At 42.9% G+C, this 16,390-nt stretch overlaps 1 long non-coding RNA gene across 2 annotated transcripts in view; it reads right to left on the bottom strand.

The window, feature by feature from the left end:
• LOC137153889 (uncharacterized) overlaps nt 1–16,093 on the bottom strand; it is a 69,615-nt gene extending 53,522 nt beyond the window's left edge. Inside the window, exon 1 of one of the 2 annotated variants that reach the window (XR_010919928.1) lies at nt 15,989–16,093. This is a non-coding gene — a long non-coding RNA (uncharacterized lncRNA). The remainder of the gene's footprint in view (nt 1–15,988) is intronic. The other variant, XR_010919927.1, reaches the window with a different exon arrangement.
• Nucleotides 16,094–16,390: the final 297 nt, after the last annotated feature.

Below are 16,390 nucleotides of genomic sequence, written 5' to 3'. Positions count from 1 at the left end.
AACTCAGAATATTCTTTGTGTTTATAAATTGTTATCGACCCCGGGAACCAGTCATTTCTGAGGTAACAGCCTCAGAGGCAGTAGTTCACTTTTACTTTTCAAATCAGCTCCTAATATTTATATTTACAGTTTTGAAAGAACTGGTACTGGGCTTGACACGGTGTTAAAACACTTTCGGCCCTGCTTCAGCAAAACACTGAAGCAAGTGTTGCTTCACTTTAAGCACATAAGGGGGCCCTTTGATTTCAGTGAGGCTACTCACATGTTTGAAATTAAGCACATTCAAAAGCATTTTTCCATATTGGGGCTTGTAGCGCTAAGGAAGGACTCTGTGGTGGGATGGATAGATGTGGCACTTAGCGCTGGAGGGTATTGGCCCTTTTGCAGCTTTGAGAAAGGAGCACTAAGCTGACCAGACCCAAATGTGGCAAAAACAAGTGGCTTTACAAGTCCTCTATCGCCCTCCTCCTTTGACATGAGCATTTTAATTTTCTTTTGGCTCAAGATAATGCAACTACATTTCAGCTCAGACCTAGCCACTTTGGAAGAGGAGGATCAATATTCCCCTTTAAAACTTGAAAAGCATGGAACAGGATATCACTTTCCCATTTGTAAAGTGCTGCAAAATGCTAAGAAGTGCAGAATATTTTGATGTGTGGGGGATGGGGGGCTAAAAATCACTGAATGAATCACAACTGACCCCCGTATTCATACCCAGTGGAATTGTATCTGTGCATGAATACATTACAAAGAAGGGGCAGAGACTCTAAGGAGACAATCCTAGGGAGCACAGCACTTGCTGGACCAAGATAATCAATGATGGCTAATAAGGAATGTTAACTAACATGTACGATCTTAATTGCTTATTTCAATTTTATTTCTTCCCCCCATTTGTCTGCAGCAATGGCCTAATCTCCCTTCTCCCCCACACAAAACAGTGAGAGGTTTGTTGTTTGTTTAGAGCAGATTAGAGCTTTATTTACAGCCTGATTTGCAGAGGTGCTGGCTCCCACAATCCATGGATTTCAATAGGAGAGGCAAATGCTGAGCACCACCCCCCAAAATTCAGTCCATTTATTGTTCTCCCATATGTACTTTACAGTAGTAAGCTACTGTAAACAGCAAACAGCCTGGCCTGTCATCCACAGAAGGCTGAGAGCCCTCTGGTTCATCTCTTCCTTCTTTAGGGGTGAAATAGGTCAACTTATTTTTTGAAGAGGAGGAAGTAGTTTGATACTTGGGATTCTTGGGGGGAGGGGGGTCTCTAAACCCCTAAACCCTGCCATTGTGCAAAGAAAAACAAAATCACACCTGCAGCTCTTCCTTACTAATCCCCCTGAATCCCTCCTTCCGTCAGCCACACTGGAAATATAGGAAATGCTGAAGGACATTCTTTCATTGCTATCACATCCCCAAAGATAGAAGTTGCACTGTGTCCTTAAATTAATTACAGGATCTAGCTCCTCATGCTGCTTCATAACTGTCTTTTGGGAGTTTAAGTGCACGACCTAAGGTCTGTTGTATTAATACGGTTAATTACAGTATAATGAAATACATTTACATTTACTTTTTAAAGGCGGATTATAAGGAACCCAGTTTGGATGCTGATCCAGGACTGAAGCACATACATTAAGTACCTGAGAAATCCCATTGGACTACTCCCATGCTTAAAAATTATGCAGGTGCTTAAGTGTTTCCTTCATTAGGACTCTAGTAAAATGTATCTAAAATCCAGTTGGTACTATATACACCTTGCAATGGAGGTGGGCTCCATTTTGAGATTTCTAGGCCTGATTCCATAGAGGGACTTAGCTGTTACAACAACAAATGCCCCCCCCCCCCCCCCCGCGCGCACACACACACACACAAACCCCATACACACAAATCCCTACAACAAACAGTGGGATCCACAAAACCTAGCTGGTGCCTAAGATCCCAGTTCAGGCGTCTCGCTCTCCCAACGAACGGTAAGAGATAGGCACCTAAGGAGGAGATCCACAAAAGCCAGCACACTAGGTGGGCAGCCTCCTAAATTAGCCAAGGGGAGTTGCCAAGAGAGGGATGTGTCCTAATCCCTGCCCCTCTCACAGAGATAGGCCCAATCTGCAGGGCAGCATCTATCTCTGCTTGATTGGAGTCAGGCAGTTTAAGCTTCTAAGTCGTACCTGCAAAGATGCTGGAAGATGAGGAGATGACTGTGGGTGCCTCTCTTCTAAACATGTGAGAGGTGGGAGACCCCATCCGACAAAGGGGGAAGCTGAGCCTGGAACATGAGTCTCCAACTCTCAAGCAAGTACTCTCACCACTGGGTTTAGAGTTATAAAGGAAGGCACAACCACTTCCTGCTCCGGCTGGATTTTGAGTGGGGCCTGCTCCAGTAGGCATCTGGTAGGCATGCTCAGAGTAAGCCTATTAAAAAACACACCTACCGGATCATACCCCAGAGGTGAGATAGAGAGATGCTCTTTTGCCTCTCTCTCTTGTTTGAGAATCGCACTGGGCAGCGCATGTGAAAATTAAAAGCACAAAGTGAGTTTAGGCAGCAACCAAGCAGGGGTTTTCTCTATGATAGTGGTGCCTAAAATAGGGAATTAGATGGTTTACCACCTTTGTGGATCTGAGCCAAAGTACCTACGACTCCATTGACTTGAATAGGTTGGCTGGTGCTCAAAACATGCTCGGCCCCTTTCACGATCGGATGCCACTAGAACTGATGCCCTGTTGTATGTAAGTATGTCCTTCAATTAGCCTCTCGACAAACCTAAGCGTACTTCGGTTTGTTCAAGATGTGCATTTTCCTTCTTGGGAAATTTAGCCGCTCAAGGAAAGGCTGAAACAATACCCATATGCAGCAACATAACACAGTAAACAATAGTTATGGTGATAACATCACTCCCATTTTCCATTAAGAAGAGACATTTTGAAGAGATACTGGGCAGCAAGACATTGATTTTATCTGTACAGCCTGTGGCTGAAGAGCGTGAGGCCTTGAAAACTATACTGGTTCAATTGTGTTTAATTTTAGTTCACATGTTTTCTTTTAAGCAAAGCACTAGGAGGAATGTGTTATATTGCATTTAAGCAAGGAAAGTAACAGCACTAGCACTTTACATTGTATACTTTATTCCAGTGGATGTGTGACACAGTAAAACTAAACTGTTGGTCAGGAGCTAAAGCATAACACAGCTTGAATAAACCACAGAGCAAAGAACAGAGTCAGGATTCCTGGGATCAAATTTTTGCCATGGACGCAGGTGGTCTTAGGCAAATCAATTAAACTTCTAAGGCCAAATTATGGTCCAGAGTCAGTGAAATTACTCCATCTATGAACTGGTATGACAGAGCAGGCTGTTTCCTTCTGTCTCTCACTAGATCCATCTGGATAACAACTCTAACATAGTACCTAGGTATTGGTAGAGGTTTTCTTAAGGTCTGTCAAATGATCAAGGCAGGATCAGGATCTTGCTGACTTCAAATTGCAGTCATGCCTCTCAGATGACCAAGGCCCAAATGTGGGACTCAAGGTCTGACCCAGACCCCATGTGAGGGACAGAGTTACTCAGAAGACAACTTGCTATGGGATTCATTCCTTCAGCACAAATAACTCTCACCAACTTTTTCATCAGAGAGAAATGATGATTATTTTCATCAATACACATGGACAGACACTGAAGTTATATATAGTTATAGACCATAGTTAACTCTGGGACCAAAATAAGTAATGGGCCTTAAAGTGAGGTACGGCTGAAATACATGCTTACATCCATCATTGACCCTGATCCTTCAATCTCTTAGATACATGCTCGATTATATTCCTGGGAGAAGTTCTCTTGAAATCAATTGAATTACTCATGGGACAAGAGTTAAGCAGATGCTTAAGTATTTGAAGGAAACTATTTAGATCACTTTTGTTTTGTTGTTGTTTTGTTGTGTTAAATAGGCATTTCAGGTTATTTTGTTTTTTAAATGGAAACTTAAATCAATCCCCTGTGTTTTGTAAAGGAATTTTAAAAGTAAAATCAATCCAGAGAGTTCATTAAGTTTTCATTCCTTCGGTGATGCATATGGAACCCAGCTGAAATTTACATTTTCTACTGTGTTCTGGGTCCCACCGCTCTGCTGTGTCTTGAGTCAGCAGTTCATGAAGGGAGATTTCAGCTGAGCACAGAATTTCTCATTGTGGAGATTTTGCGGCAGGGCCATGGAGTTATTTACTAATGACAAAACCATGCCAATCAAATCCCTTGAAGGGATTCTCCCTACCTCCAAACTATGCATGTCACAAAACAAAGATGGCAAGCTGCAATCTTCCTCCTCATTATGAAATACCCTGGCAGATCTTATGCTAAGATCACAAAGTTTAGCAATGTTGAGAGTTGATTTGATGCACCACAGGAATCATTTAGCCATTCTGACTATAAACATGGAGGAGAATTCTCTGAAAATTAAAGAGGAAGACATGGAGGTTACCAATCTGGAAAGCCTGATTCCTGGACAGGACATAGTCCCAGATCAAGGGATAGAACAAATTGAAGTGATGGTAAAATTGACCTGCTGCACTAGAATTAATAATTGAATAATTGGTGGTGTATCTGAATAAAGAACAATGCAACAGAAGTATTTGGTACATCTTGTGTTCTGGAGAACCACAGAATGAACTGTGATCTGGTTTCACACCAAAACATTGAGAGAGAGAGAGAGAGAGAGAGAGAGAGTTTGGTCTCGTGGTTAAGACACTGCCGTGGGACGCATAGGAGTTGAATTACAGGCTTACTATATTCCCTAGCGCAGGTCATTTAGTTGCTCTGTATCTCAGCTTCCCATCTGTAAAATGGGGCAGTCTTCTCTTCCACTTTTGTCTGCTGTTGTCTGTTTAGACTAGTCTGACGCAGTTGCCTAGTGTTGGGGCAGCTGTGAAATTTGCATCAAGAGCTGGTTTTAGAATACACCCCTCCCATCCAAAAGTTTGCATGTTCAGATCCAGATTTTCATTATGATTGTATTATGACAGTGCTTAGAGGTCTCTTATTATGTGTATGTACAATGTCATAGAGCTCTGATCTCAGCATTGTTCCTAGGCACAACTACAATACAATAAATAAATAGAGCAAGATCAAAAACCTGGATTTCAACACACACACACACACACACACACACACACACACACACACACACACACACACACACACACACACACACACACACAAAAACACTTTGGATAGGGAAGTGTTCCAAATCCAGATCTCAATACAAATTTTACAGCTGCCCCGTCACTATAGAACTTCTCTCCAAAGACATGGAAAGAAGCCCTGTCTCTATGGCACCCCATTGTTTGCTGAGTTCTATATCTGGATCCACAACTTTTTGCAGCTCATTTCCATTTCTAGCAGAATTAAAACTAACAGGGCGAAGAGATCCTGATTCTTCAAAGTTCACACGACCTCAGTGCAAATCTCCCCTCCCCAAAAAATTTAGCTCAGGTTCTCCCAAATAGTCCCATAAAAGCTTAACAAATCTTTTGGCAAATCCAGTGTAAGTTTTGAAAACCAAAAGCCAGGTGAGGCTCACCTGAGTGCATGTTTTTCCATGGACATTTTACACTATTCTGTTTGGAACACACAGCCTTGTTGAAGTCTACCATTCTTCAGGCTACATCTACACTACAAGCGAGGGGTATGATTCCCCCCCTGCTCGTTTACACACTTGCACTACCTCTCCTCAAGCTATCATGAGTATAAATAGCAGTGTAGCTGTGGTAGCATGAGCAGTGGCTGTGGAAGCAGGGCTTAGCCATGCCAAGCCTCTACATGCCTTTGCTGCCTCTACCCATAATACTGCTGCTTCTCTGCTAGTTACAGTCATGTTAGCTTGAGGAGAGGTTGTGTAAATGAGCACGGGAAATCACATCCTGACTCGCAGTGTAAACAGTAGAATTTCTTTGGCAAGTTCTCATTAGCATATATAAAGAAATTATTAAAATACAATGTTAAAAACAGAACCTTCACTTCCCAGGGAGTTGACAAACAAGCTTGTGACAGTCAGATCTTTATGCAACAGGCTACATTATTATTCCTAGAAGCCGTTCTAATGGCAAAGAGGATCTTCATTCTTCATTTTGGTTCTATCGTAACAGTCTTTACTTACAGCCTGATTATTATAGTACTGTACAGAGTAATTTTCATTTGTGGAGATCAAAGCAGTTCACATAAGATGATACATTTCATAATCCCAATTTTATATATGGGGTAACTGAGGCACAAAACGGTTATGTGGCTTGCCCAGCATTATACAGCAGGTTACTTCCAGACTGAAAACTGGAACCCAGTCTCCTGGACCACTGCCCTTCCACTGGGTTACACATCTTGTACATGCAGGTGCTTCCTTTTTGTAGTTAATATTGTGGTGTTATAAGTAACAGACCATAAGTCCTGTAGCAAATCACAGCAATAAACTGACACCAGGCTCCATGTTCATTATAACACAGTGTGAAGAGTCGAACTGAAATATTACTTTATTCAGGCATAACTCTATTTCACATGAAGTAGAGACTTCATACAAGATACACAAATGCAGTCAGCAACTCCAAAACATCATGGAAACCAGCCACAATACATATTGTCATGCCCTAACTTCTCACAAAGTAAAAAATTTTAAATCTAATTTTATTACTGGCAGAAATTGTCACACTTGCATATAGAATCACCTGGCTGATGCAAACTAACACCACCTGCCATGCTGCAATAATTCAAGTACTAGGACAGATAAAACAGTAGGAATATTACCCATGATTGCTACTGCATCTGGTGCTGCCTTTCCTGTTCCCTAAGCAAAGGTTGTGTACAGATGGCATGGTAAAGTCTGTGTGGATAATAGGAAGAACAATTGACTTGGAGGGAAAGAGAATAGGGGTATAGTGAATAACAAAGGGGAAAAAAAATAAAGATCTATGCCCAAACTTGCAAAGCGTTGAGGACTCAGGGCCCTGTCCAGCAAAGCATTTATGCATTTGCTTAACTTTAAGCACGTGAGTAATACTATTGATTTCAACAGTCATTTGTACCATCAACCCAGTGATTCTATTAGTAGGTGCTTTGCGATTTCTGGTTTATTGCCATGCCACGCTACATTACCAATGGTGGAGATTAGACATCCCGGGTGCTTAAAGCTATGCACAGGTGTAAGTGTTCCGCTGGATCAGGCCAGTGCACTTTGAAGGACTTAGTACTTAAGGTGGAAGAGTGCAAGTCCAATGTGAGAATGTTTAGGGATGTTTCAGAGTATTAAATATCAAAAAAATATGAAGGCCTGGATCCAGAGATGCAATGCAGAGCATGATGATGCCTCACTTTTAAGCACCTAGAAAATACTTGAACAACACTAGGATCTGAAAACCTTAAGTCAGGCACCTAGGCTCTTCATACAATGACTGGGGAGAGAAGAACATGATCTACAAAAAACAGCGAACTAGGAAGGAAGCCACCTAAATTAGCCAATGGGAGAGGATTTGAGAGGCATATGATATGCCCCACGCCTTTCACAGAGTTCGGCATCTATCTCTGCTTGCAATCCACATCTGGAAACCCCCTCTCCTGGGTCAGGCAGCTGAGGCACTTAAGTTGTGTTTGAGAATGACTTAGAAGCCTTTGTTACTTCGCACAAACAGCAAAAGGAGGTGGTGCTGGTGCCCAGCTTATAATGGTTTCGCCCTCTGGTTAAAGCACTCATCTGGGATGTTGGAGACCCAGTTTCAGTTCCTCCTTCTCCCTGAGGAGGAAAGAGGCTATGAACAGGGGTCTCCCACCTTTTAGTATGTTGCTGTAGCTACCGGGCTACGGGATATTCCGATGTATGGCTTGCGCAGTCTCCTCTGTTGAAGCTGTTCCACTGTGGATAAAATACTTAAACTGTGATGGGATGAGAGACTGACTCTCTAGCCTGGGGGTACCAACTTGTGAGGTGGGAGACCCAGAGTCCAGTCCCCTTGCTCCAGTGGCTCTACACATAGAAGAACAGCTTCAAACAGGAGACAGAGAAAGACCCTACATTTGAATGGGGCCCAATCAGATGGGGCCCTGTAGGCAAGTTAGAAGATAGGTGTTCCTCTGCCACCTGGTTTGCAAATCCCTCGAGGGGTTTAGGTGGGAGATGGTATTTTCACATACTCGGAGGCAGAAATCTATTGAACCTAGGGAACCTCTACCTCAATAATGTAGGTGCTGAGGAGGCTTAGGGAGCAGCCAAGTGGGGGAGGGGGGGGAGGAGGAGGTTGGTGAAGGCTGGAGGGAAGGAAGTAGGGGGTGGGATGTGATTGCAGTGGTGCCTAAAATGGACTTGGGCACCTAAATCTGGTGTTTAGGCACCTAGGCCCAAATCCATTAAGGAACATAAGTGCCCTATGGAGCCACCATTCCATAAAGGGAACTCCCCCTGAAGACAATGGGAATGGCTTGGTCTGCCTCGGTGATATAGATCCAAATCCTAATGGCAGAGCAAGCGATCCCTATTGTCAGATATGCCCACTGCGTGCTAAACAAACACTCACTATGTAGCTGTGAATGACTGTTTCATCTCCCGTAAATATTAGGTTCATCCAGAGTGGAAACCATTAGGCTAAAGCTGTACTCGATCTGCAGGAATAGGTAGGGCAGATGGTCAGTGTTTTATCGGAGACAGAAGAACGGGGTATCCTTCTGGCAAGATACGAAGCTCCGGAATAAGAGTACCTGAACAATGTGACAATTTGGCCCAGTCAACCCTGGTTAGAAAACAGACGGCTGCAGAGACGGTTGTTTCTTAAGTCATATATTATCAACATGAGGTAGTTGACAGAACTTTTTTTTTTAAATATATCTTCTAATTCTGAACTATTGGGGACTCTTCTAAATGAATTGCAGAGCATCCAAAACCAAAAAAAGAAGATTTTTCACTTGAAGATACAGAGAATTATCATCAGTTGAAGTGTTCAGAGCTCTCCTTTCTTCCTTCTTGAGAGATTAGTTTGTGGCCCACATGCCCTCCAGCTATCTCCATGCCTTGCCACACAAACCCTGTGCCAATTACCTGACAAGTTACAGCTAGAGATACTTGGTGCATTAACTGCACAGCGTATAAACTTTAATGCAATCTGAGCTTCCCGCTGTGCAAATGTCTGAAAAGGCAGGGTGGCCTTTTGTTGCAGGTACCGTTTAGGACTTAGGTGTTGCAAGTCAGAAGCATTTGATCAGGTAGAGCCACAAACAGACTGAAGCGGAACAGATTTGGAACGAGATCTGTATCTATGTTTGTAGAGATGCCCTTCCTACAATTCTTGTGTAAATGGACATGAACAGAAATGGGTATTAAATAGCAATTAGGATATTAAACAGCACAGTTTAAGACTCTGTACAGCAGGAATTGAGCATATTGTAAATACGTCCACTTGGTTCTCTCAAAAAGGAGACGGCACCCACATTTAATCCATATATTTTTACAGTAAAAGGTCATTGAGCTCACTGTGTTCTAGATGTTTTGTCTATATTTTAAGGCACCAATCACCATGATATCCAGCATTTCTTTGGGTTAGGACACAGAAGTTAGAGAAGTAATCTAAAGGGTCTGGAGGGCCTAATTCTGACAGCTTAGTCACTGAGTAGCCACCTTACTCTGTGAGGAATTAATATGATTAAATAGATAGGATTAAAATTCAAAATGATCTGGACAAACTGGAGAAGTGGTCTGAAGTAAACAGGATGAAATTCAATCAGGACAAATGCAGAGTGCTCCACTGAGAAAGGAACAATCAGTTGCACACATACAAAATGGGAAATGACTGCCTAGAAAGGAGTACTGTGGAAAGGGATCTGGGGGGGAAGGAGTCATAGTGGATCACAAGCTAATTGTGAGTGAACAGTGTAACTGTTCCAAAAAAAGCATACATCTTTCTGGACTGTGTTAGCAGGAGTGTTGTAGGCATGACACAAGTAGTAATTCTTCTGCTCTACTCTTCACTGATTAGGCCTCAACTAGAGTGCTGTGTTCAGTTCCAAGTGCCACATTTCAGGAAAGAAATTTGAGGAACTCCAGAGAAGAGCAACACAAATTATTAAAAGTCTAGAAAACATGACCAATAAGGAAAGATGGAAAAAAACCTGGGTTTACTGAGTCCCCCCTCAGCCGGTTATGTTTGGAGAAGAGAAGTTTTCAAGCACATAAAACGTTGTTACAAGGAGGGAGGAGAAAAATTGTTCTCCTTAACCTCCGAGGATAGGACAAGAAGCAATGGGCTTAAACTGCAGCATTTTTAAGAGCAGGTTAGACAAACACCTGCCAGGGATGGTCTAGATAACACTTAGTCATGCCATGAGTGCAGGGGATTGGACTAGATGACCTCTCGAAGTCCCTTCCAGTCCTACACGTCCATGATTCTATGTGAGTAGCCCCACTGAAGTCAAGGGGTATGTCTATTCTGCAATAAGAGACCCGCAGCATGGTGGTATCTAGCCTGGATCAACTGACTCAGGTTCACAGGGCTATAAAATTGCAGTGTAGATGTTTGTTCCCAGGCTCTGGTCTCAGCCCTGAGACTCTGCAAAAAGGGTTCCAGGTTGCAGCTCAAGTCCAAAGTCTATGTTGCAATTACAAGCCCTGCAGCCTGAGCTCCGTGAACTACGGTCAGGTGACCCAGGCTCTGCGACTCGGTTCCACCTTTTTCTAATGCAAATGTGCCTAATGAGACTATTCACAGGCTTAAATCACTGGCTGAGCTTGCAGCCTTCATTATGTTCAAGCTACTTGGATGCACATTTATTAATTTTCATATATTAAAACATTTTATAAATTTGCATGGGATTTCCACATTAATTAGGGCACGTTGAAGAAGCGTTGACTAATGGCCATATAAAATAATTCCTGCCTGCAGTTGGCTTGTCCTATTTGACCTTTGCTGCTTTTGACAGAAGAACTCAACAAAAAAAATGAAACTGAAAGCTTCATTGAGTAAACCAGAATCAACAGAGGGAAAACTAAACTCCCCCTCTTAAACGGCAGCTTCCACTTTAAGTATGAGATGAGTGACAGATGGAGACAAGCAGACTGACTAGGCAACACAACACAACAGTGAGATATTGTCAGCCTGAGAAGCAGTGGGGTCAGCACCCCAAGTTTTTTGCAGGCCTCCTGGTAAGAGCCTTTTAAGGAGAGCACATGCTTAATCTTATTTCAATTGATCTTAGAGTTAAGCAAGTGCTTCAGCATTTTTCCTGAACAGAGACTTTCCTGAATCAGCTCCTAAAATGGAGAAACCTAAGTAACGGTTCAAATAAGCATCTGAATTCCTGGAGTCCAAAAACCTGTCTCATGTCCCCCTGTCATGAAACAGTAGGTGCATTTTTGTTATGTTAGGGCCTGTTCCCTGCATGCTCATTCATAGATTTTTGCTGTAAGGCTATGCTGAAAGCTAACGCAGAAGAGCAAAACATTGCTAACGTATTGCTTTGGTGTGGGGGAGGGGTCCTTTGGTGTATTCTGCCAAGGTGAGGAGCAGGTTTACTGTAGGTTTCTGCATGTATATTAGCATGTGGCCAGTTTCTTGCCATGGAATGAGTGTGCCAAGTAAAGAGACTTCAGGATGCTCCTTCTCTTGCACACTTACACACTGGGACTGACACCAGTTACAGTCCTTGCACTCCTGGCTTGTGCTGAAAGACATGCTAGCCACCCCAGAGGGGAGTGGGAAACCCAGGAAGAGGAAGGGGGTCATGCCTGAGCCCTGCCCCATTACACTGGCCATAGAGGAAAGCACAGAAAGTGAGCAAGCCTTTCTGGGTATGTCTGCACAGCTCGCTGCACCGAGTCTCAGAGCCTGGGTCAGCAGCTCGTTGTGGGGTTTCTATTACCATGCTGAAGATAGCTGTGTAGACCTTGCAGTTCAGACTCAGAAGCATGTTGCCCTACTCACGCTTCAGAGTCTGAGCTGCAGAGGCTACACAGCTATTTTGTGCATGGCAGCACAAGACCCATGAGCCAGAGTCTCTCTATCTGGACTCAGACTTCTTGTGCCCCAAGAGCACATCTACATTGCATTGTAATCCTGGGTCTATGAGACCCGGGCTTATGGGCATGGTATTTTTGCATTTGGGCATCCATACTGCACTGTAAATATGGGTTTACCTGGACCCAGGTCTCCCAGCCATGCTAACGCTTCTATATTGCACTGCACAGACCTTCTGATTCCTCCACACTGCAAAACACAAATTTCAGCAGGACTCAGTCTCTAACCCACCCAACTAAGGGTCCTAAGACCCAACTCAGTCTGAGGCCCAGAAGTGAAATGACTTGCTCAAGGTCACCCAGCTGCCCAGTGGTAGAGCTAGGAACCGTCACAGTCCAAAGGTCACCCCACTGGGCCGCATGTTTGTTCTGTGATTCCTCAGTGCTCTGCCCTCCCCCATATGTTTTGTTATAGAGCGATAGGAATAATGGTCATGCTTTGAAATGTGTGATTTCACTGTGTAATTGTGAACAGGGCTGATGAGAGAAATCTCATCCGTGCTCTGTAGGGTGACCAGAGGTCTGATATTCAGGGCTGTGTTTTATATAGCCATCTATTACTCCCCACCCCCATCCCGATTTTTCACACTTGCTATCTGGTCACCCTAGTGGTCTGTTTCCCAAAACCTTGACAGTTCCATTACATGGTGGTTACAGTGACTTTAGGAATGTGAGAAAAGACCAGTATGTCTCTCTTTCTCTGCCCCAAGCCACACAATATGTAGCCCCACCACCACTTCCAGCTCTTCCTCCCCTTTCAGTCACATTAAGCCATTAGTTAGCAGCACTGTAAGAAACCATTAACATGTAATAAGTTGCTCTTTGCTATCTCCTGTCCTATGCTGCCACATACCACAGTTCAGACTCAGACAACCCCTTCCCCAGCCAGGCAAGCCCCATCAGAACCTGGATCACATGAGGAAGGGCAAGGAATGGGGAGTCCTACCCCTATAGATAGGCTTCATGAACCCACACAGAAGAGTGGAATGTGTGACGGACAGGCAGAGATGCCCCTTTTCTCCCCAATGCCCCAAACATTCACCTTCCCAGTGTCCCTAATCCCCATCCCCACCCCCACTCCACACCTAATCAACCTCTCCTTCCAGCAAGCATTTGCTTACATAGCTCATCGTCTTTCCAAAAAATAGTTCAATGACTTTCAATTCTGCTGTACTCTGTTTACATTTCCCCAAAATAGTGCCACGCCTACGACCCCAACTGGACCAATATCCCAGATTCATTTTACTTCAAATTTCTACCCTGGATTGGATTTGAACTCAGTGTCCAAATTCAATGAGAGTGGCATGTCTTCAGAGCCACCCACATCCTGAGAGCTAAAGCTAGTTTCACAGACAGTCAGCTTCTCTCTGCAGATGCTCAGTATAATCCATTAAGAACAAGACTAAGAACATGAGGCTTGCAATGAACTTAACTGGAGAAGCAAAATCTTTTTGAAGTAACACTTTAATTTGATTTTCTCCCAATGGGCTAGTGGGTGCCATGAACTCTGTGGGTAAACCTCAAGCATTTGAGACTCTTGTGCAATAATCTGAGCCCTGCTTTGATCTCTGTGAGCAAAAAGAAGTTGCCAGAATCATTAAACTTTAGGAAAGCTTCTTTTGGAGGGAGTTGTATCTCAGTAATCCCTTGATCAAATGGCTCCAAATTTAGTTCACTAACAGAATCCCCTGACCCTAGGAGGTACACCAAATTTCAAGATAATCCAAGTAACCATGTAGATTTTAGAGCTTTAAAACAGAATGTTGGTCTTACCCTTAACTATAGCAAAGCCATTGCTCTGCTGTAATGAATTTGAAATAATTAGCAAGAGCAGAACAAGAAATAATCAGACCCTGAATTACTCAGTAGTGGACAGAATATTCCATCAGTATATACAGTCCATAGAGCTAAATTCCATGATTAATAAGGATGAGTGAACCTTGTTGTCTTGATCTTGAATCCACTCAAACCTCTGACATTCAGTTCAGAGATGGGTAAAGAAATTTAAAGTGGTGTTAGTCATGCCTTCTTCTGGTCTTCCCAATATGTGCATCATACACCTAGTTAGACTCCTTCTATATGCCTTAAGACTCACTCTCAATGACCAACTAAATCAAAGAGGAAAGTGAAATAACGGTTATACTGAAGTATTGGTCGGTCCCTGACTAACGTACACCCCTACTTTACCTTGCAACTTCTCATAGATCTTCTGCATACAAGTTACATGAACACGACTCTCTCCTCTCAGGGAATCTCACACCATCCTGCACAGTATTGTGGCAGAAGCTGACATAATTCACATGGCGAGTCAGGCAAGTGAGTGGACCAGATCAGAAGAGGGACAGCACAAGAGGCTTTTTAACATAATCAGACATATTCAAGCCACCCACTTGTGCTAGACTCATTTTTGCGGTGGCAGGGTATGGAAGGAATACTATTGCATCTTCAATATATAAGTCAGGCTTTCTTTAGCTAGAAAAATACCTTTAGGGCCAGATTTTCAAAGCAGCTGTGTTTCCATTTAGGCACCAAAATAAAGGTCCAGATATTCAGAACATGGGCATGTTGGGTGCAGAGCACTTCTGAAAAGTGCTTCACTTTGTAGGACTAAGTACTTATGTGGAAGAGTGCAATTCACACGAGACTACAGACTCTCCACCTGGATGCTGGAAAAAGGGGCCAGATGTTCACATGCTCAAAGTGAATCATGACGTTTCACAGTCCTCAAAGAAGCACAGGAATTCAACTTACTGCCCTGGAAACACAGTTTACAATCATAACCCTCCTGTACAACCCAGAAAGCTTGTGAAGGTCACAAAATAGGATTCTGTGAGGCTTGCCCAATGTCTCCAAGCTAGCTGCAGCACATGACTCATCCAGTCTTTACAAATTGAGAAGTTGCATTTACACCTCCAACCAGAAAATGCGGAGTCTCAGGAAGAGCATATGCAAAAGCCCCTGGTGAGATGATGCCTCAGTTCTTTCTTAAATCACTATGACTTTGTTGGGTCAAAGTCATATGCAGGCAGAGAAAAGAGCAAATGGGAAAGGAGTTGCCCAAGCGGCTACTCAAAAAGACAATGTATGCTTGTTTAAATTTACAATACAAGCATTTTCTTCTTTACAGGAATGGGAAGTTACCCCCTTTTTAAAAAAAAATTTTTTACAGATGTGGCTCTATTAATCTCATTTTAATATTTCTGGCTTTCTCTGATTCTATTTCCTACACCTGCACCTCATCACACATCTAATTCATCATTTCTGTTTGACTCATTAATCTCTGCCTCTCCTTCCAAAGATAATCCACATTTAATGACTACACTATGTCATGTGCGGCAAGGTGCTGTAGGACTGTTTTACAAACTTTAGAAGGGCACTGTACTTACATCAGATTTATTTAGGCTTCTAAATCTCATTTTTTAAAAGGCCAGAAAATGGTGAGGGCTAGGAATACATTATAAATTATTTCTGCTGGAGCCCAGGGATGAGAAATAGCACTCACAAGCCGTCCCGCCCCCCCAGACATATATGCCATTTTCTGAACAAGAAATATTAAGATACAGGTTTAAAAATGTTAACATAGATGGATATTTACTAGCCCCCAATCCATCCTGTTTGGGAAAGAAAAACCCTTGAAGATAGATTGTAAAACAAATACATTAATTGTGGGAATACTTATCAAGAGATGAGATGAGATTCTCTCCCAAAGCAGCACATTTTGCAGCATTTCTCTAAACCTCTAACACTGTATTTACATGTCATGTACTTATCATCAAGGACAACACAATGTGAACCTAGCAAACAAATTATCAGGCACTAAGTCAAGCTGCCGGTTTATAAATCAAAGTACAAAGCCACCTTATTTTTCACAAATAGGGACAATCATTACATTTTCTTTAAACCACAGCAAAATTTTGGTCTCAAAGGAAAATACCTGATGTTCCTTATAAACAGAACCTACCTTCCCCTCTTCACTCATTTCTCTCACTTGATATCTTCCTTGTCTGATACTCCCCAAACAAGACCTCTGTTCCCTACAACTCCCTCCTAAGATCTAGACTGTCTCTGCATTGAGAAAGAAAGAGCACCCATAGCAGACTGCTTTATACCCTTGACTCAGAGTCCAGCTGTGGTGTATCTGGCTAATGGTGTTTGGCTGAGAAGGCTGGAGAAAGATCAGTAATGTAGACCACATGGCAGCTGTTGCAACAATGCACTCCATTTACTCAGCTCCTGCTCTGCTATTGCCTGCATGAAAGGTGAAAGTGCAAAGTACAGGCACACTAGAGGCACAAATGAGACTTACCAGCCACCTCTCAAAGATCAGCAATGAACCCAAATGAATCCAGACTCCAATATCTGA

Source organism: Emydura macquarii, unplaced genomic scaffold (genome assembly GCF_026122565.2).
Source record: "Emydura macquarii macquarii isolate MOO-44397 ecotype Brisbane River unplaced genomic scaffold, CSIRO-AGI_Emac_v2 contig_1253, whole genome shotgun sequence".
Classification (NCBI taxonomy): domain Eukaryota; kingdom Metazoa; phylum Chordata; order Testudines; family Chelidae; genus Emydura; species Emydura macquarii.
This window is presented reverse-complemented; position numbering and strand designations above follow the sequence as displayed.